The sequence below is a fragment of the Myxine glutinosa genome, chromosome 13 (assembly GCF_964187855.1).
Source record: "Myxine glutinosa chromosome 13, kmMyxGlut1.1, whole genome shotgun sequence".
Taxonomy (NCBI): domain Eukaryota; kingdom Metazoa; phylum Chordata; class Myxini; order Myxiniformes; family Myxinidae; genus Myxine; species Myxine glutinosa.
The window spans coordinates 101,498,698-101,519,377 of record NC_136273.1 but is presented as its reverse complement, the minus strand read 5'-3'; the positions used below and the strand labels follow the sequence as shown (position 1 = coordinate 101,519,377).

Genomic DNA, 20,680 nt, shown 5'->3' with positions numbered 1-20,680 from the left:
AGAAAAGGGGGAAGGAAAATGTCTTGGAGACCATGAAAATTTGACACGTGCTGCAAAGTTCCAGAATTAGAACGTTATGTGCAAATGTCAAGGACTATACCGGGCTAAGAATTCACAATGTATCATGAGATAATCATGGTCGCTCCAGAATGAAAAGGCCCAACATTTCACATTCACAAGATAATTAAGGCACTTGTAAAGGCCATTGTGACCTTTCAGGCCTGTGCCATATCCACATCCCAATATTTCCACCTAAAGCAAGTGGTGCTAATTGTACGGTTAACTTGAAGCAGTGGATTTAGCCAGGATGTTATTGACTTACTTTGACCTAATCTTTAAAAATATATACTGCCAGATGTTTAACGTCCAAAAACGAAATACAGTACAGACAAGACAGCAGTCTTAATATCCTCGTCCGAGGGATGAATAGGGACATCCTGCAGCAGAATGACAGTTTTCAGTTTTTGCTGATTTCATCAGGAATTAGAGCCAAGCAAGAAAATCCTATGGTGAGAACACTTTGCAAATATTAAACAAGGAACTGCAATGTAAGAGGAGGCCACCAGGCCGATAATGGCCATGCATTCCTGCCAATATCCATGTACCCCTCTATCCTCAATGCTTCGAGGTACACTACATGACCAAAAGTATGCGGACACCCCTTCTAATTAGTGGATTCGGCTATTTCAGCCACACCTATTGCTGACAGGTATATACAATCAAGCACACAGCCATGCAATCTCCATAGACAAACATTGGCAGTACACTGGGCCGTACTGAAGAGCTCAATGACTTTCAACGTGGCACCGTCATAGAATGCCACCTTTCCAAAAAGTCAGTTCGTCAAATTTCTGCCCTGCTAGAGCTGCCCCGGTCAACTGTAAGTGCTGTTATTGTGAAGTGGAAACGTCTCGGAGCAACAACAGCTCCACCGCGAAGTGGTAGGCCACACAAAGCTCACAGAACTGGACTGCTGAGTGCTGAAGCGCGTAGCACGTAAAAATCGTCTATCCTTGGTTGCAACACTCACTACTGAGTTCCAAACTGTCTCTGGAAGCAAGGCAGCACAACAACTGTTCCTCAGGAGTTTCATGAAATGGGTTTCCATGGCCGAGCAGCCACACACAAGCTTAAGATTACCATGCACAATGTCAGCCGTCGGCTGGAGTGGTGCAAAGCTCGCCACAATTGGACTCTGGAACCGTGGAAACGCGTTCTCTGGAGTGATGAATCACGCTTCACCACCTGGCAGTCCTACGGACTAATCTGTGTTTGGCGGATGCCAGTAGAACGCTACCTGCCCAAATGCATAGTGCCAACTGTAAAGTTTGGTTGAGGAAGAATAATGATCTGGGGCTGTTTTTCATGGTTCGGGTTTGGCCCCTTAGTTCCAGTGAAGGGAAATCTTAACGCTGCAGCATATAATGACATTCTAGATGATTGTGTGCTTCCAACTTTGTGGCAACAGTTTGGGGAATGCCCTTTCCTGTTTCAGCATGACAATGCCCCCATGCACAAAGCGAGGTCCATACAGAAATGGTTTGTCGAGATCGGTGTGGAAGAACTTGACTGGCCTGCACAGAGCCCTGACCTCAACCCCATCAAACACCTTTGGGATGAATTGGAACGCCGACTGCAAGCCAGGCCTAATCACCCAACATCAGTACCTGACCTCACTAATGCTCTTGTGGCTGAATGGAAGCAAATCCCCCACAGCGATGTTCCAACATCCAGTGGAAAGCCTTTCCAGAAGAGTGGAGGCTGTTATATCAAGCAAAGGACGGGGGGAGGGAGGGGACAACTCCATATTAATGCCCATTATTTTGGAATGAGATGTTCGATGTTTCGGTGTCCACCTACTTTTGGTCATGTAGTGTACCTATCCAAATTCAGTTTCAACCTTTCCGCTGTTTGAGCTGCCACCAAGGCTCTATGGAGACCATTCAATGCAGTAACTATCCTCTGAGGGATAGACCCTTGCCTTAATGTTGTCCCAACTTTCCAATTCTTCATTCTCAAGCTATGGCCTCTGGTCCTATCACTGTCCATTCTGCAGAAAAAAACCTTTCTGCACTTATTCCCTCAAAATCCTTGATTATCATAAAAATATCAATCACATGCACTCATAATCATCTCCTTTCTAATGTATAAGGTCTTTCTCTTTCAGCCACTCATTGTAGCTTTGGCTAGTCAATCTAGTAACCATATGCTGGAATCAATCTGGTAGCCCTATGCTGAAGCCTCTCCATGGCAGGTATGTGCTTGACAAAAACTGTGGTGACCAACACTGAACACAATATTCCAGGTGAGGGCCCACAAAAGTATTGCACAACAGTGTTAATGCTATCTCTTTTGATTTACAAGATATTCCTCTATGAATACAACTGAAAACATTTTTACATTTACCTATGGTTGCCTAACCCAGTGCTGTCTGTTTACCTCTCACCTTTATCACCACCCTATTGTATGTGTATGTGTATATATATATATATATATACAGTGCATTCAGAAAGTATTCAGACCCCTTCACTTTTTTCACATTTTGTTATGAATGATCGTTTTAAGGCCATTTTCCCCGCTAGAGCAGGGGTTAGCCTTGCGGGCCCATGACAATCATGGTTCCCTGTTTGAGGCAATGTTTTTATGGCCGGATGCCCTTCCTGATGCCAACCCTTGGTCATGCTCTTAGGTTGCGCAGGGATACGGTGTACCTATTCTAAATCGGGGTACTACACCGTGATCATTCATCCCAGCAAGCTAGTACTCAATTTGCCGACCTCGGAAGGATTACAGGCTGAGTCAACCCCCGCGGCGTTAATTCAGCAATCGACCGGGATTCGAACCCAGGATCCTAGGATCCCAAGCCGGCACCCTAACCGCTAAGCCAACACCAGGCCTGTTATGTTGCAGCCTTATGCTGAAATCGTTTGAATTCATTTTTTCCCTCATCAACCTACAGTCAATACCCCATAATGACAAAGAGAAAACAGGATTTTAGAAAGTTTTGCAAATTTATTCAAAAGAAAAAACTTAAATATCACATTTACATAAGTATTCAGACCCTTTGTGATGACACTTGAAATTTAGCTCAGGTGCCTCCCATTTCTCTTGATCATCTTTGAGATGTTTCTGCACCTTGATTGGAGTCCACCTGTGGTAAATTCAATTGATTGGACATGATTTGGAAAGGCACACACCTGTCTATATAAGCTCTCACAGCAGACGGAAGCAACCAGAAGGACAACCTCATCAGTGAAAGACACATGAAAGCCCGTTTGGAGTTTGCAAAAAATCACCTAAAGGACTCTCAGACTGTGAGAAACAAGATTTGGTGGTCTGATGAAACCAAGATTGAACTGTTTGGCTTCCATCTGGCCACTCTGCCATAAAGCCCAGATCGCTGGGGTGTTGCAGTGATGGTTGTCCTTCTGGAAGTTTCTCCCATCTCCACACAGGCTCTCTGGAGCTCAGCCAGAGTGACCATCGGGTTCTTGGTCACCTCTCTTACCAAGGCCCTTCTCCCCCGATTGGTCAGTTTGGCCGGGCGGCCAGCTCTCGAAAGAGTCCTGGTTGTTCCAAACTTCTTCCATTTAAGAATTATGGAGGCCACTGTGCTCTTGGGAACCTTCAATGCAGCAGAAATTGTTTTGTAGGCTTCCGCAAATCTATGCCTCGACACAATCTTGTCTCTGAGCTCTGCAGGCAGTTCCTTCGACCTCATGGCTTGATTTTTGCTCTGATATGCATTGTCAGCTGTGAGACCTTATATAGACAGGTGTGTGCCTTTCCAAATCATGTGCAATCAATTGAATTTACCACAGGTGGACTCCAATCAAGGTGTAGAAACATCTCAAAGATGATCAAGAGAAATGGGAGGCACCTGAGCTAAATTTCAAGTGTCATAGCAAAGGGTATGAATACTTATGTAAATGTGATATTTCAGTTCTTTCTTTTTAATAAATTTGCAAAACTTTCTAAAATCCTGTTTTCTCTTTGTCATTATGGGGTATTGAGTGTAGATTGATGAGGAAAAAATGAATATAAACGATTTCAGCATAAGGCTGCAACATAACAAAATGTGAAAAAAGTGAAGGGGTCTGAATACTTTCTGAATGCACTGTATGTATATATATATTGTTGTGGTTTTTAGAACCCTCCACTTTGTAAATATCTGTAATATTCCCTTATAAATAATCCCCTGTAAATATTCCCATTTTTGGTGTAAAAGGTCAAAGGTCGCACCCTAGTTAGGCCACGAGGAACATGTAGCACACCATCGGCTTCTCCTTTAGTTATTTCATTTGTATGTGTTTCAGGTAAGGATCTGTCCCAATAGTTGAATCTGCGTTGTATTAATTAAATAAGAGTAGGTCCCCTTGTCAATTCATATTGCGGCGTAGCCTTCCTCCAAATTGTGTTCCTGGGCTTGCCAGTAGCGTTCGCTGCCTGGCTTAGCCGCCATTGAACATGAGGTCAGGCTTGGAGAAGAAGGGGGTGGGCGGCAAGAACGAGGTGTGGCCACGTCAACTCACCACCAAGGCGTGGCCGGTAAGCCCCCACCAGCCAACCAGGGCTGAGGTGAGCTCGTTAATAGGCGTGGCTCGATGAAGCGCGGCTTGATTTCTAAGCGGGTTATAAAAGCGCAAGCGCCAAGCCCTCTCACAGAGATGCACGAGGGGAGGCCATTGATGAAGAACTGCGCAGGGGACCATTGCGATTGAGAGAACAGCACAGAGACCGCGGATGATAAGAACACTGCGCAGAGGATCGCTTGGAACCATCGTTTGATACGAACTGCCGTTTGGTTTGAGAGCGTTCGGCACGCTATACGCACGCAGCATCCCCGCCCCTCGCATATGTAAGGTCCGGCCGTGCGCCAACGACACGCGAAGCTGCCTGCCATTCTTCGCGGCGGACCCGGAGCCTGGAACCATCTGCTTGACCCTTCTCCTTCTACCTGCTATTCCCCATTTGTGTAAGTGTGTTTGTACTGTCCTGGGCGTGTGATAATATAAGACTGTATAAGGTTGCCCTTTGTCCTTTTATTTCCTTCTTTTGTATATTCTTGCCTTTCGTTTCCTCTTCGGGTTTCTTGTACATAATTAATCAATTATATTTGTTCTTGCTTTACTTTGGTTCCTCTCAGCCGATCGCTTGCATCCTGTCCCCAATTGAATATCGGTGGCACGATATAGGAACTGCTATAATCAGGTTTAGACTGCCGCTAACGGCTCGAGCTTCGGATTGCTAAACCGCTCGGCAACATTCCATCTTGTCCGTGGCTCGGGCAGAGGTATCGCCCTGCTCCGACCGGAAGGAGCGCGGTATCTTCTAGGACTCGGACGGCCAGCTTAAAAGACGAGGGGATTTAAACCCCCCTCGGTAAAGGGAGAGCCGTAAACCGAGATCCGCAACAATATATATATATATATATATATATATATATGTATGTATGTATGTATGTATGTATGTATGTATGTATATATCTATATATATATATATATATATATATATATATATATATATATATATATATATATATATATATATATTTATATATATATTTATATATATATATATTGTTGCGAATATGGAATTTGGCCTCCATATCCGCTTGTAAATATTCCCCTATTTTCTCCAATACTCCCCAACTTTCCCCAATCCCCCATTCCCTAGTCCCATTGCATGTAAACAACAATCAGTAGAGCCGACCTTCCCCTTATTCCCCCATTAAATGTCGTGCCCAGGTCCACCGCACCACACGTAGACAACTTTCGGACATCTTCCTAGTTATTCTTAATCTATGTCAGTTAAGGCCTCGTTTCCATTAATTATGACTCTTCGTTGCACCAGAATGTGATTATATGGCACCAGTAGTGAGTTTAGGACCTTTCCCATACCTCCTTCCATCTTCTTCCCCAACAATTACAACAACAACAGAGGAGATGGCGGCGGAGCGGGGGAGGATGCGTCCTCACACCGGCTCGATTAGCGCCATTGACCACGCGCTCCACGGGGTTACCACGAAGGGGCTCCTTGTCAGCTCCTCGTCAAGGGCGGAGCCTGGTAAACCCCCCGCACGCACCCAATGAGAAGCAACGTGCCGATTCCACGAGGCGGAGCTAACGAGCCGAGGGCGTGTCACTCCCCGCCGGATATACGCGGCCCCCGCGCCGGATGTGACGTCAGATGCGCCTCAGCTTGGAGAGAGAAGCCACCGCCACCCCCAGCGCGACGATACCTCCCCGCATCTTTGGACCGGACCGGACCGTACTGTACCCTGCCCCGAGCCCAGGAGGACCTGGAGCCATCGATACCCGCTTTCCTGTCATCAACCCCCGTGTGAGTCAGCCTTGTCCCGTTTACCTGTCGTCTGTCCGGGGTTAATATAAGAGTGTCTAAGTGCCTGTCTTCCTGTAATATACCTCTAGCCCCTGTAATCTAACCTTTCCTTACGAATATAATTGAGAATCGAAACATTGGTGTCTGTCATTATAACCCAGCCGGGTGTCTTCTTTTTCTTATTGAGCCAGCATCGCGCGACTAGTCAACGTTCGGGCACAATCGGGTAACTTGTGCAGACGTGGTCATACCATAAAACCGCTCGGTAAATAACATCCAAGCCACGTCTGTAACAATTGGTGTCGAGGAGTGGAATTCGAACCCGGGACTAAATTTATTAGGCCCAAATTGGTAACAAGTAGAATCGATTCGGAGCGCGTTTCCCGCGCGAAATTATAACGGCGAAATTTGAATTTGTTTTACGAAAATAAAATAAAAAACCGAATTTTGAAAGTCGCGCTATGGCGGGTCAAGACAGCTGGGGTCCGGTAGGGGAGAGTGAAGCAGGGTCGATCCAGGACCAAAATGAGGGACAGGAGGAGAGCGAAGCAGTGAGGGCGGCAGGTTCGCAAAATAGCGCCGTCACGCACGAAGAAGCGGGCGCGCAAAATGGCGCCTCGCTGATCACCGCGCCAGCGACCGTGGCAGTGCCCCCGGTGGATTTGAACTTGTTTTTCATACAAATGAAGGCCCTTATGGCCCAGAATAGCGAAGAAATGGAAAGCAGAATGATGGGGGTAATGGGGAACCGAATGGATGCTCAGAGTGAGCGATTGGAGGGCCAATTAGGGGTAATGGGAAACCAAATGGGGGTAATGAGGGACGAAGCGAGGGGTACCAGTGAGGGGTTAGACAATAATTTTGAGGAGTTAGACAAGAAATTTGGGAGGTTAGACAATAATTTTGAGGAGTTAGACAAGAAATTTGGGAAGTTAGACAATAATTTTGAGGGGTTAGACAACGGGATAAAAGAAGTGAAAAATGGGTTAATGGGGGTAGAAAATAGAATGGCTGCCCAGGAGAATCAGATAGAGGGAGTGAAAAATGGGTTAGAGGGGTTAGAAAACAGTATGGAAGGCAAATTGAGGGACATGAGGGACCAAGCGGAAAGGGAAGTTAAACAAATGGAGCAGCAGATAGAGGGGGTCAGAATGGGGGTAGAAACCAAACTGGATGCTCACAGGGAGGAAATGGAGCAGATGAGGGTGGCATCTGGGCAGGAGATGCAAGTGATGGGAGAAGAGATCAGAAGAGGAGTGAGTGAGGAGGTCGGAGGAGTGCGCGAGGAGGTGAGGCACTGTAAGGAGCGCATGGAGAAGGAGGTGAGAAAGGGGACTGTAAAATTGCAAGGGGGTATAGAGGAGTTGACGCTGGGAGTAGAACAACTGACAGTGGGACAAAAGGAGTTGGGGGAACAGGTAAAGAAGAACACAGCGGTAATAGAGGGGTTAAAATCGACGCAGAAGGAGATGAAAAAGGACGTAGGGGTAATTAAAAAAGAGTGTCAGACGGTACATGAGGACTTGACGAAAAAAATGAACAAAGTGGTAGAGGTGATGGAGGTTAAAGAGCGGGAGGTGCGGGAGCACATAGAAAAAAATAAAGTGGAGTTAGAGGAAGAACTTAAAGGGGCGCACGAGGAGATGAAGGAGGTGAAGCAGAAATTAGAAGAAGTGGAAGAGGGAGTGAGCGAAATTAAAAAGCGACGGAGAGAGGATAAGAAAGAGATAAAAGAGGAGGTAAAAGAATTGGTCCAGAGTCTGTGTTCGGATCGTGATGATGTGCTCATTAACCGGATGAGGGATTCGCAGGTGATGGAGGAGAAGCGAAGAGAAAGAGGACCCGGTGTAAGTGGTGACCAATATGGTCGTGCGTATGATGCGCCAGGTGATTTAATAAGCTTGGGGGTCGAGATAGACCCGGATGTTCGTGAGAGGCCAAGAGTGAGGTGTATGGCTGGTCCGGAGGGTATGGAACGAGAGGTGCGAGGTGTGGGTGAGCAAGGTTGTGGTGGTATGGAATGGGTAGCGGGTTGCGGAGGTGTGACCCATGCATCGACACCAACAGGGGTAGTTGTTGGAGGGACCGGGGAGGCACGAGAGCCCCTTGGGGGTAGTGTACTGTGGGGGCCCGGCCGGTTCGGCCCCGCGCTGACCCCGCAAGGGGCGACGCACGGGGTCCGGCAGGCGGGCAACGACTCACATATGAGGTGGTCCCACAAGGTCCCACTCGCGCCGTATGACGGCAAGAGTGATCTACGCGCGTACCTGGCGCAGTTCGACTGTGTGTGTAAGGGCAACGGTTGGGGTGAGGACGAAGGTGGAGTACACCTGGTGGCCGCATTGCGCGGCGCGGCGGCGGAGGTGCTGACGGCATTACCAGCGGGTGCTCTCACCCTGCCAGCCCTCCGCGACGCCCTAATTAATCGATTCGGCATAGAACAGCAGAGCGAGCTTGTTAAAGCTCAGCTCGCGCTGCGAAAACGCAAGCCCCAGGAAGCCATCGGGGAACTTGCCCACGACATTCGCCGCGCAGTGGGGATCGCACATGCTAGCATGGCAGCGGATTCCCGGGAAAGCCTGGCGCTGGACCATTTTATCCAGGCCCTCCCGGATATTGAGCTCCGGCAACAGCTCGCCATGTGGCGCCCGCAGACTCTGAGCCAGGCGGCTGACGCTGCGGCCCGTTGGGAAGCAGCGAGGCCCCTAGCCCGAGGGGGCGAGCGTCTCGCAATGGCGGTCCGCCAGGTGGGACCCCCGATGGAGGGCGGACCCCTTAGGGGACCCGCCCCCGACGTGGGTCCTGACCTGGCGGGCATGGTCCGGAGGCTGGTGGACCAGCGCCTGGCGGGACCTGGACCATGGCAGGCGGCCCCGGAGGTGGCCCGCGGTGGACCACGAGCGGGTAATCCAATTCGGACCTACAGGGGGGGGAATTTGGAATTCCGGAGGCAAGCACCTTATCAGGTGAGGTGCTATACCTGCAACCGCCTGGGTCACCTGGCGCGGCACTGTCGAAACGCGCGCCGGGATGATCCCCGGCAGTTGAGGTCCTCAACTCCGCCCAGGGGGGAGCGGGTTAGCCGACCCCAGACACCCCCCCGCCAGACCCCGGGAAACAAGAAGGTGTCGGGCATGTAGGGCGGTGTTCGGCAGCAGAGGATGGAGGAGAGCCCTCATTGACGCGACAGGTCATTTATTGTGGCCAAATTGGAACCGGTAGCCTGACAATTAGATGCAAAATTGCCGGCGTGGGGGTAGACGCCGTAGTGGACACAGGAGCTAGCGCCACGATCATCAGCCCTGTGGTCCTTGATTCGAGCGCAGGTGGCTGGGATAAGATCCAGCGCCTGCAAAATTATAGTTTGCAGCTTGCTACCGGGGTAACGGCCCCGATCATAGGGCGTGGTTCTGTGACCCTCAAGTTAGGGTCGGTAAGGAGGGAGATAGATGTTTGGGTGGCGGAGGTGTGCGACCCATGTTTAATAGGGTTGGACCTGTTGACTGCCAGCGGTTGTAAAATCGACTTGTGCCGGGGGATCCTGCAGGTGGGAGTAGAAGAGCTGCCGTTAGGGGGAGTGAGCACGGCCGAGAGAGCGGAGCTGGAGGCTTCCGAGGCCGTGACCATCCCCCCAAGGGCCGAGGCGATAGTGCTGGCCCGGTGGGCAGCTCGCCCAACATGGCAGGAGTCCTGCGGCCTGGTCGAACCGGTGGCAGCGCAGTCCATACCGGGTTTAATCGTGGGCCGCACCCTTGTAAAAACGGACGGACCGGTAGTGGCCGTCCGAGTAATAAATATGAGTACAGAACCACGCACTATAGTAAGGGGCACGAGGGTAGCTGGCTGCACCCCAGTTGAGGAAGTCGCGACAGTGAGGGGCGAGAACGTCCAGCCGAGCCGACCCCGGGGGGAGCCTTCAATAACAAGTAGGAATTGGCCCGATCCCATTTGCGAGATGGTAAATCGTAGCAGCGTAGAGTTGGGAGGTACCCAGAGGGAGGCCTTACACAAACTGGTTGGGTCCCATTTGGACCTCTTCTCCCTGTCCACCGAGGATATTGGACGTACGGGCCTGGTGAAACATCAGATCCACACCGGTGAGGCCCGGCCTATTCGTCAGGCCGCCCGACGGCTCCCTTGGAGCAAGAGGGCGGAAGCTGACGAGCAGGTTGCAAAAATGCTCGACGCAGGTGTGATCGAGCCCTCGGGAAGTCCTTGGATGTCACCTGTTGTGCTGGTCAAAAAGAAGGATGGGACCACGCGGTTCTGCGTGGACTATCGCCAGCTAAACAACGTGACACTCAAGGACTCATATCCCCTGCCAAGGATTGATGACACCCTCGATGCCGTTGCGGGCTCAAATTGGTTCACAACTTTGGACCTCAAGAGTGGGTATTGGCAGGTGGAGATGGATAGGGCAGGGAAGGAGAAAACGGCATTTTCCACAGGTAAGGGACTGTATCAGTTTACTGTGATGCCGTTTGGTTTGTGTAACGCCCCCGCCACCTTTGAGAGATTGATGGAGCATGTACTAGGCGGCATGCCATGGCAATCATGCCTGGTGTACCTGGATGACGTCCTGGTACATGCCCAAACGTTCCCCCAGGCACTAGCTAATTTGGACCAGGTGTTCGGGTGCCTCAGACAGGCAGGGTTGAAGCTGAACCCGAGTAAGTGCACTTTGTTTGCAAGAGAGGTGGCCTATCTAGGTCACGTGATTGGCCGCGAGGGGGTAAAAACAGACCCAGACAAAATTAAAGCGGTAGAGGAGTGGCCCGCACCACGTACCATCAAAGAGGTGCGGGGATTTTTGGGACTCTGCTCCTACTACCGGCGCTTTGTGGCGAAATTTGCGGAGTTGGCCCGTCCCCTCCACCGGCTTACGGAGAAGGGGACGCGATTTAATTGGACACGGGAGTGCCACGAGGCCTTCCAAAAATTGAAGGGGTGTCTAACATCCGCACCCCTTCTAGCTTACCCCACTAGTGACGGGACATTTACCCTGGACACGGATGCGAGCCAGGAAGGATTGGGCGCAGTTTTGTCTCAGACACAGGAGGGCGTGGAGAGAGTGATTGGTTATTATAGTCGGGCCTTAAGTAGGCCCGAGAGAAATTATTGCGTCACTCGCAAAGAGTTATTGGCTATGCTGGCTGCCATGAACCATTTCCACCCGTACTTGTACGGGCGGAAATTTTTGGTTAGAACTGACCATTCCTCCTTGCAATGGCTCCTTCGGTTCAAGGAACCGGAGGGCCAAATTGCAAGGTGGTTGGAAAAGTTGCAGCAGTACGATTTTGATGTGGCCCATAGGGCCGGGAAGGCCCATGGTAATGCGGACGCACTCTCTCGGCGTCCTTGTCTGGGGGAAAACTGTAAATTTTGTGCGAGACACGAGGAGAGGGAGCAATTGGGCGATTCCGCCCCGATTCTCGTTGTCCGGGCAACCCGGGTGAGAGGGCCAATTTTGCCACTAACCGCGGATGAGGAATTTGGAGAGTTGGCTTGGAGCACGGCCCAGCAGGAGGATCCTGTTCTGGGGCCGGTGTTCCAATGGGTCAAATTGGGGCAAAGACCAAAGGGGGAAGAGGTCACCCCCCTCGGGGCACAAACAAAGGCATATTGGGCTCAGTGGCAGACCCTGGAATTGAAAGGCAACATCTTGTATCGCAAGTGGGTGGAGGTTCCCTCTGATCGAACTTCCTGGCTGGTGATAGTCCCTGACAAATTCAAGAACGTCATATTGCAACAGGTGCATGGTACCCGCTCCGGCGGCCATTTGGGCAGGACAAAGACAATATCTCGGGTCCGCCGGAGGTTCTATTGGGTGAATATGGGGCGCGACATACAGGACTGGTGTCGGAGATGCGACGCCTGTTCTGCCAAAAAGGGACCAGCACGGAGGATGAGGGCCCCCCTTCAATTACATCAGGTGGGGGCCCCTCTTGAGCGGGTGGCTATGGATATTCTAGGACCGCTGCCCCGCACCCGCCAAGGTAATAAGTATATCCTCGTTGTAATGGACTATTTCACCAAGTGGCCGGAGGCCTACGCCCTCCCCAACCAAGAAGCAGGGGTGGTAGCGCAGGCCTTCGTGGAAGGATTTGTGTGCCGGCATGGGATTCCACAGGAGTTGCACACCGACCAGGGACGAAATTTTGAGAGCAAATTGCTAAAAGATGTGTGCAGTCTCCTGTCAATTCGGAAAACCAGAACAACGCCTTTAAGACCTCAATCTGACGGGATGGTGGAAAGATTCAATCGAACTCTAATCCAACAACTGGCACTGTTCACCACCACCCGTCAGGATGACTGGGACGAACATCTCCCTTACTTGCTCATGGCCTACCGAACCAGCCAGCACGGGGCCACCGCATGCAGTCCAGCGTTGCTTATGTATGGGCGGGAGTTACGGGCTCCCGCCGACTTGCTATGCGGTCCCGTGCCAGACACAGTGGTTAACCCGCCGAGGGAGGGGTACGCACGTCACCTAGAGGAAGGCATGGAGCTAGTCCATGCCTTCGCCCGCCGCCAACTCCATCTGGCGGGGGAAAAGATGAAGCGCAGGTACGACGACCGGAGCCAGGGGAGTCAATACGCTCCGGGGATGAAGATTTGGTTCTTTAATCCCCGGAGGCGAAAGGGAAGGTGCCCAAAACTCACCTCCCCCTGGCAAGGCCCCGGAGTCGTCCTGTCGCAAATCTGTGACGTGGTCATTAAGATCAAAATGGGGCCACGAGCCCTCCCTCGGATCGTCCACGCCGACCGGATAAGACCTTACACCGGCGAGCAGGCGCCCCCGTGGATTGCCTCGGCTTTAGATGCCGAGGCGGGACCCAGTACCTCTGAATAAGGGGGGCTTATTAGTGCCAGAGGACTGGGGGATTGAGGAGCGATAGGCCCGGCGGGAGAGGGTGGCATCCCCGCCACCTTTCCCATGGGGGGCAAAGGAGCACTAGATTATGGGGTGTATGGCAGTGAAAACTAGCCCGGGTGGGTTAGGTTATATTGTAGGGATCTAGAAGAGATTGACATTAGGTAACGTTAAGTTTAGTAGTGACTGATACCTGTAGGAGGGACGCAGGTAGATTAGTGTGGATGATAATGACGAGGGAGCGCAATAGTTTAAAGGGACGACTGGGAAGCGCAAGTTTCAGAAGGGAGTAGTTAGCTGAGATGATGCCGTGTGGTTGAGAATTGAACAGGTGTGATTGCACAGGTGTGCAACTGGACAGGTGTGATTGCACAGGTGTGCAACTGGACAGGTGTGATTGCACAGGTGTGCAACTGGACAGGTGTGTGGAGCAGTGTATGAGTAGTGAGTGTTGTGGATCAGCGCGAATGCGCTTGGGGAGAGAAGGGTGCAGGTGGCACCAAGTGTGAGAGCACAGGTGTGCAAGTACAGGTGTGTGGAGAGAGTTGGAGTAAGTGGTACGGAGTGGTGTGCATGGTGCGAAGATGTGGATGGGGGAAGAGTGGACCCCTTTCACGAATACCCGGGGCGGGTAGTGTAAGTGTTAGGTAGAGGGTATAGGTAAGTTGTGGTTGGATATTGGCATTTGTGGTGCGGTCGCAGAATGGTGTTGTGAATGGGTGCATTAGTGTTGTGGAAATGGCGGGGCGTGTAGCCTGTTAGTGTGTGTAGTTGGTTGGGCACTCCACCACTGTGAGGATGTCGGCCAGGTGAGGCCGCAGGTGGGCTCTGGGAGCCGGTAGAGTTGTGGATGGGGCCCGAGGATCCGGAGGATGGACCCGGGTAGCCCAGTGCCAGAGAGGGCACCGAGTGGGGAGAGTGCCAGAGGGCCTTCCCCAGGTAGTTAGGTTAGGGTAAGGAGCAGGTAAGCTCGGAGGCAACTGCAGTGGTGGAGGTGTGCAGGTGGGTAGACCCACTGGGAGAGGTACACGCCACAGCCCAGAAATTGTACGAGGGCACCGGGAGATGAATCGGGGGAGTGAGACCCCAAATTGAAGAGCACCACAGTTTGGCCAATGGGAATTGGTTTTTAGAACCCATAGTGTAAGAGGGCCAATGGTTTGGCCGGAGGAAGACCCCGGGTAGTGTAAAGTTGTTAAAGTCATTTAGGAAATAGTTAGGATTGAAGAACCTGTCGCACCATACGCAGCCACTTACCTGTGATGATGATGACTCCACACCTGTGTTTTCTTTGTTTTGTGCAGGAAATGAGAATTGCTGTGAGGATTTGTGAGACGCATCACGACGTGGATGAGACATTGGGGTGATTCCATCTCTCCCTCCCTAGGAGGGACTGATGTTGAATTGGTAATGGCAAATTTTGATGTTGAGTTGAAAATGGCAAATTTTGATGAGAGTTGAAAATGGCAAATTTGATTGGTTAGGAGGGAGAGAAGACGAATTTGGTATATGGGAGGAACGGGGAAGACAGTAGGGATGTTTGTTGATTTGTAAAGTAGATGTTTATGGGTAGTGTTGTGTTTTGTGGATGCAGTAAGGGGTAAGGGAGGGGCCATGTAGGTTACCTGGTGGGGGGGGGGGCGTACGATAGGAACGTACCTGTCTCACCTGGTTCCCATGTGCCCCCAGTGTGCAACACCTTACATTGCGTGCACTTTTGCGCCCTTACCACCTTACTCACTTGTTTCTTCTTTTGTCTCCCACCTCCGAGGATCTGGCTTTGGGGTAGAGAGAGAGGAGAGAGAGGTGCTGGCTGCGCAGTTGTGGGCCTGCACTTTCGCTGTTCGCTGCCTGGATCGATACACCATATGGACCGCAATGTTTGTGGCCACCCACAATGGACCGCAGTTCGTTTGCGGCCAAGCACCACCCGGGGATGGACCTATGGATCAACGTGGCACCTATGTCATACAGGTGAACCACTAATAGTTAACACCACCAAGTGCACCACAAGAAGAGCAAGAGACACCTGCAGGGTTAGGGGTTGTCGAATTTATTTTTATTCCAATGAACAATGGTGACTGCACCGATTGGTGGTGGGGTGGTGCTGTTGATGCTCGGGAAGGGTGCTCTGCACGTTATTAAAGGCCGTCGGCCACAGAGCACTCGTGGGTTGGTGTATCGATGTTGGCAAGCGCGCTCTCTCTATGCATAACATCTGCATGTGTTCCTCCAAAAACAGGTCCTGGATCGTAGTGTAAATAGCAGCGTAGTCTTGTAAATAATGCTCCCTACCGGCTGTATGTTTAGTTTGAGAATTCTTTCCGGATTCGGTTATCCTGTGGGTGTGTTTCTGTGAGGAGAAGGGTGCAACGTCGCAGGGGGACATATTTACTCATTTGTGAATATCTGTAAAACTGTCGCACTCAGGGTAGAGTCAATAGTAGAGGGAACTACATTGCGTGCCACACTAAAGTAGGTAAAAATTTATCGGGTCGGGACGCCCCGAGGGTAGAGAAGGGTGCAATGTTGCGAATATGGAATTTGGCCTCCATATCCGCTTGTAAATATTCCCCTATTTTCTCCAATACTCCCCAACTTTCCCCAATCCCCCATTCCCTAGTCCCATTGCATGTAAACAACAATCAGTAGAGCCGACCTTCCCCTTATTCCCCCATTAAATGTCGTGCCCAGGTCCACCGCACCACACGTAGACAACTTTCGGACATCTTCCTAGTTATTCTTAATCTATGTCAGTTAAGGCCTCGTTTCCATTAATTATGACTCTTCGTTGCACCAGAATGTGATTATATGGCACCAGTAGTGAGTTTAGGACCTTTCCCATACCTCCTTCCATCTTCTTCCCCAACAATTACAACAACAACAGAGGAGATGGCGGCGGAGCGGGGGAGGATGCGTCCTCACACCGGCTCGATTAGCGCCATTGACCACGCGCTCCACGGGGTTACCACGAAGGGGCTCCTTGTCAGCTCCTCGTCAAGGGCGGAGCCTGGTAAACCCCCCGCACGCACCCAATGAGAAGCAACGTGCCGATTCCACGAGGCGGAGCTAACGAGCCGAGGGCGTGTCACTCCCCGCCGGATATACGCGGCCCCGCGCCGGATGTGACGTCAGATGCGCCTCAGCTTGGAGAGAGAAGCCACCGCCACCCCCAGCGCGACGATACCTCCCCGCATCTTTGGACCGGACCGGACCGTACTGTACCCTGCCCCGAGCCCAGGAGGACCTGGAGCCATCGATACCTGCTTTCCTGTCATCAACCCCCGTGTGAGTCAGCCTTGTCCCGTTTACCTGTCGTCTGTCCGGGGTTAATATAAGAGTGTCTAAGTGCCTGTCTTCCTGTAATATACCTCTAGCCCCTGTAATCTAACCTTTCCTTACGAATATAATTGAGAATCGAAACATTGGTGTCTCTCATTATAACCCAGCCGGGTGTCTTCTTTTTCTTATTGAGCCAGCATCACGCGACTAGTCAACGTTCGGGCACAATCGGGTAACTTGTGCAGACGTGGTCATACCATAAAACCGCTCGGTAAATAACATCCAAGCCACGTCTGTAACAATATATATGACAATAAGCCCATTATCATTATTATCATCACTCCCACGTGGATCTCCTGTAAAATCCCTTGCTCACCCCTGAGATAGGTGCTGTCATTTATTGGAAGTTCCCTGGACTATTTCTGTATAAATGTAGAAGCAAAAAAACTATTTAATGAGGCCGCCATCCCACCCTCATCATCCAACAATTCCCCTGTACTATTCCTCAATGGGCCCCACTCCTTTTAGCCCTTTCATGGGCCTCACTCCTTTTAACCCTTTCATGGGCCCCACTCCTTTTAGCCCTTTCATTGGCCCCACTCCTTTTAACCCTTTAATGGGCCCCACTCCTTTTAACCCTTTCATGGGCCCCACTCCTTTTAGCCCTTTCATTGGCCCCACTCCTTTTAACCCTTTAATGGGCCCCACTCCTTTTAACCCTTTCATGGGCCCCACTCCTTTTAACCCTTTCATGGGCCCCACTCCTTTTAACACTTTCATGGGCCCCACTCCTTTTAACCCTTTCATGGGCCATACTCCTTTTACCCCTTTCATGAGCCCCACTCTTAACCCTTTCATTACACCTTTCATTACCCATTACCCCTTCCACACATCTCCCTGCTCTCAAATGTTGTGTTGTGTGCTTCACCTTCTCTCCCCATCTTCCCGCTTTTTGTGTGTTTTGTTTGTCTGGTTGATTTGTTTGTGAAGTAAATGTTAGCTCTTTCACGAGCCTCGATTCAGTATACAAAAAAAAAAAAAAAAAAAAAATACACAAAGTTGTATTGCTGTAATGTAAAATATTTTTGCCTTCTTCCTTTTCATACTCTGTTTTAGCCTGCCAAATTATTTTCTTTCCTATACTCTCAGTTTACTCCTATATTGATGTGTGTGGCACTGTAGTCCTGTTATTTTGTACTTGATGAATGCTTTCTGCATATCGTTAATTACATTGTGTAACTCCTTGATCAACCACCCACGTGTCTTTCTACCTCCTAACTTACACCACACTTGAATATACCTACTCGTTAAACTTCCCATGTCCTCCTTGAAGGTTGCTCCCTCTCTGATGAAGACCGCCCACTCATTAACTGTATCCAATCTAAAGCTCTCAATAATTTATTATACTCTCAAAGTTCACCCTCCTCATATCAAACAGCCTTGAACCACCATCCCAAATCCCGATCATGTGAAATATCCTGATCAATCCCAAATCTTTATCATCTGAGATATCCTTATCAATCCCAAATCTCTATCATCTGAGATATCCTATCCTGATCAATCTCAAATCTCTATCATCTGAGATATACTATCCTGATCAATCCCAAATCTCTATCATCTGAGATATCCTATCCTGATCAACCCCAACTCCCTATCACCTGAGATATCCTGATCAATCCCAAATCTCAATCACCTGAGATATCCTGATCAATCCCAAATCTCAATCATCTGAGATATCCTGATCAAACCTAAATCTCTATCAACTGAGATATCCTGATCAATCCCAAATCTCAATCATCTGAGATATCCTGATCAATCCCAAATCTCTATCATCTGAGATATTCTGGTCAATCCAAAATCTCTATCAATCTTCATTGGTTCAAAAACTTTAAATGTTTCCTCATTCGTTTAATTTTTATTCAATGTAAAGTCATGAATAATCCTTTATCCACTGTGTACTTCAGTATAAAAAGGGATCTGTAGTTTCAGAGACCACATACTCCCCCTTAAATAATGTACTCTTACGTGTGTGGGGGTAGGTAATAAAATACCTTAGTCTGGATAGAATTGTGTATGTTTAGAATGCTCCGATGACGTGAAGAAGAAGAAGCCCACCTTCATGTAACTAAGTACGGAATCCGTTAGGCCGACTGTCTGGGTAAGATCGTCTATGTGTCTCCATATGAGGGGTGGATCCATGCTAATTAGGTAGGGCTTAAGAATAATCCTCAGTGTGTAATTGCCCCTGTGATTTTCCCTTTGTTCTTATAAAATTCCCTCGGCCAGCCATGCAATCGGCACATTGCCACAACCACACTGACAAGTCCGACAGAAACCCAGAACATAGGCTGATCAGCCAGGGAGCCTCGCCGCCGAACATTCTCGATGGGTGGTCAAGAATGGCCGTGAGGCCACGCCCCAAATTAGGATTGGTTGAGGAACGATGGGGTGATTGAAACGCACTTGGTGATTGGAGTGAGCGTGATGTCAGAGGGAACCATCTAGAACGGAGGAAGAAAGCGAGGGGATCACGATTGTTCTCTCTCTCTCTGTCCTGGGTTTTGTGGCGAGCGGTCACATTTTGACTCTCTTTCTGGTGCTGGCTGCGTGGTGGACGGTCACATCTTGGCTCTCTCTCTCTGTCTGGTGCTGGGCACGGGGGGTTGCATTTTCCTGGCTCATGTGTTCTCGTGTGCGCTTGTGGGAAAAGACTGAGCAAGAGCGTATCAGGGAAGTCGGTATCACAAGGGGAGCTTTGTGGAGTGTGAAACGACCGGAGGAGGGGGGGGGGCGGGTTGCCGCCGCGTCACGGCTCAGGGTGCAGTGTGGTGATTCACGCCATCTTGTGCGCTCCTTTGCGGAGACTCGGGGACCATCCCTACTTGCCCTCGTTGGAGCAGGCTGAGTATCGGCCATCTCACCACACTATTTTCTTTTCTTTTATCATTCCTGTGTCTCTATACGAGTCTGATGGAGGGTCCCTCATTTAGGAATTTTAGTTTTACCTTGCATTCATTTTAATTGCTTGCATTATTTTCATTAAATCATTATTTGTTGACTTTCAAAACCCCCGTCACGTCCGTCCGTTCAGGTAAGGACCTCCTTATCCCTCCCCCGCGCATGCCAAGGAGATAACACCGCCATATTTTGGGGTATACGCTTCAGAGTTAAAGCTCGTTTTGGCCATCCGTCACCCTGAGGTCTTCACTACAGGGTTGATACGACAGTACTTTTGCGCATGTGTGAAACATCATCTTGGAAGCACATATTAAATGTATGTTGATCAATAATTCTCTGGCTAAGTATATAAGAAGTGGTTCTGTCACTAAAAGTGATTTTTTTTCTGCAACTAAAGCCGAAAGGTGATTTTTTTTCTGCCACTAAAGTTGATTTTTTCTGCCACTAAAGATGATTTTTTTCTGCCACTAAAGTTGATTTTTTTCTGCTGCTAAAGGTAATTTTTCTTCTGCCACTAAAGGTGATTTTTTTCTGCCACTAAATGTGATTTTTTTTCCCACTAAAGGTGATATTTTTCTGCCACTAAAGGTGATGTTTTTTCTGCCACTAAAGGTGATGTTTTTTCTGCCACTAAAGGTGATGTTTTTTCTGCCACTAAAGGTGATTTTTTTCTGACACTAAAGTTGATTTTTTTCTGCCACTAAAGTTGATTTTTTTCTGCCACTAAAGTTGATTTTTTTCTGCCACTAAAGATGATTTTTTTTCTGCCACTAAAGTTGATTTTTTTTCTGCCGCTAAAGGTAATTTTTCTTCTGCCACTAAAGGTGATTTTTTTCTGCCACTAAATGTGATTTTTTTCCCACTAAAGGTGATATTTTTCTGCCACTAAAGGTGATGTTTTTTCTGCCACTAAAGGTGATGTTTTTTCTGCCACTAAAGTTGATTTTTTTCTGCCACTAAAGTTGATTTTTTTGTGCCACTAAAGTTGATTTTTTCTGCCACTAAAGTTGATTTTTTTGTGCCACTAAAGTTGATTTTTTTTTCTGCCACTAAAGGTGATTTTTTTTCTGCCACTAAAGGTGATTTTTTTTTCTGCCACTAAAGGTGATTTTTTTTCCTGCCACTAAAGGTGATTTTTTTTCTGCCACTAAAGGTGATTTTTTTTCTGCCACTAAAGGTGATTTTTTTTCTGCCACTAAAGGTGATTTTTTCCTGCCACTAAAG

General features: G+C 49.3%; 1 protein-coding gene across 1 annotated transcript in view; it reads right to left on the bottom strand.

Moving 5' to 3' along the window:
• The window catches only part of LOC137438416 (BMP/retinoic acid-inducible neural-specific protein 2-like), a 395,787-nt gene that overhangs the window by 153,903 nt on the left and 221,204 nt on the right, over positions 1 to 20,680 (bottom strand). The gene's annotated exons all lie outside the window — the stretch shown is intronic.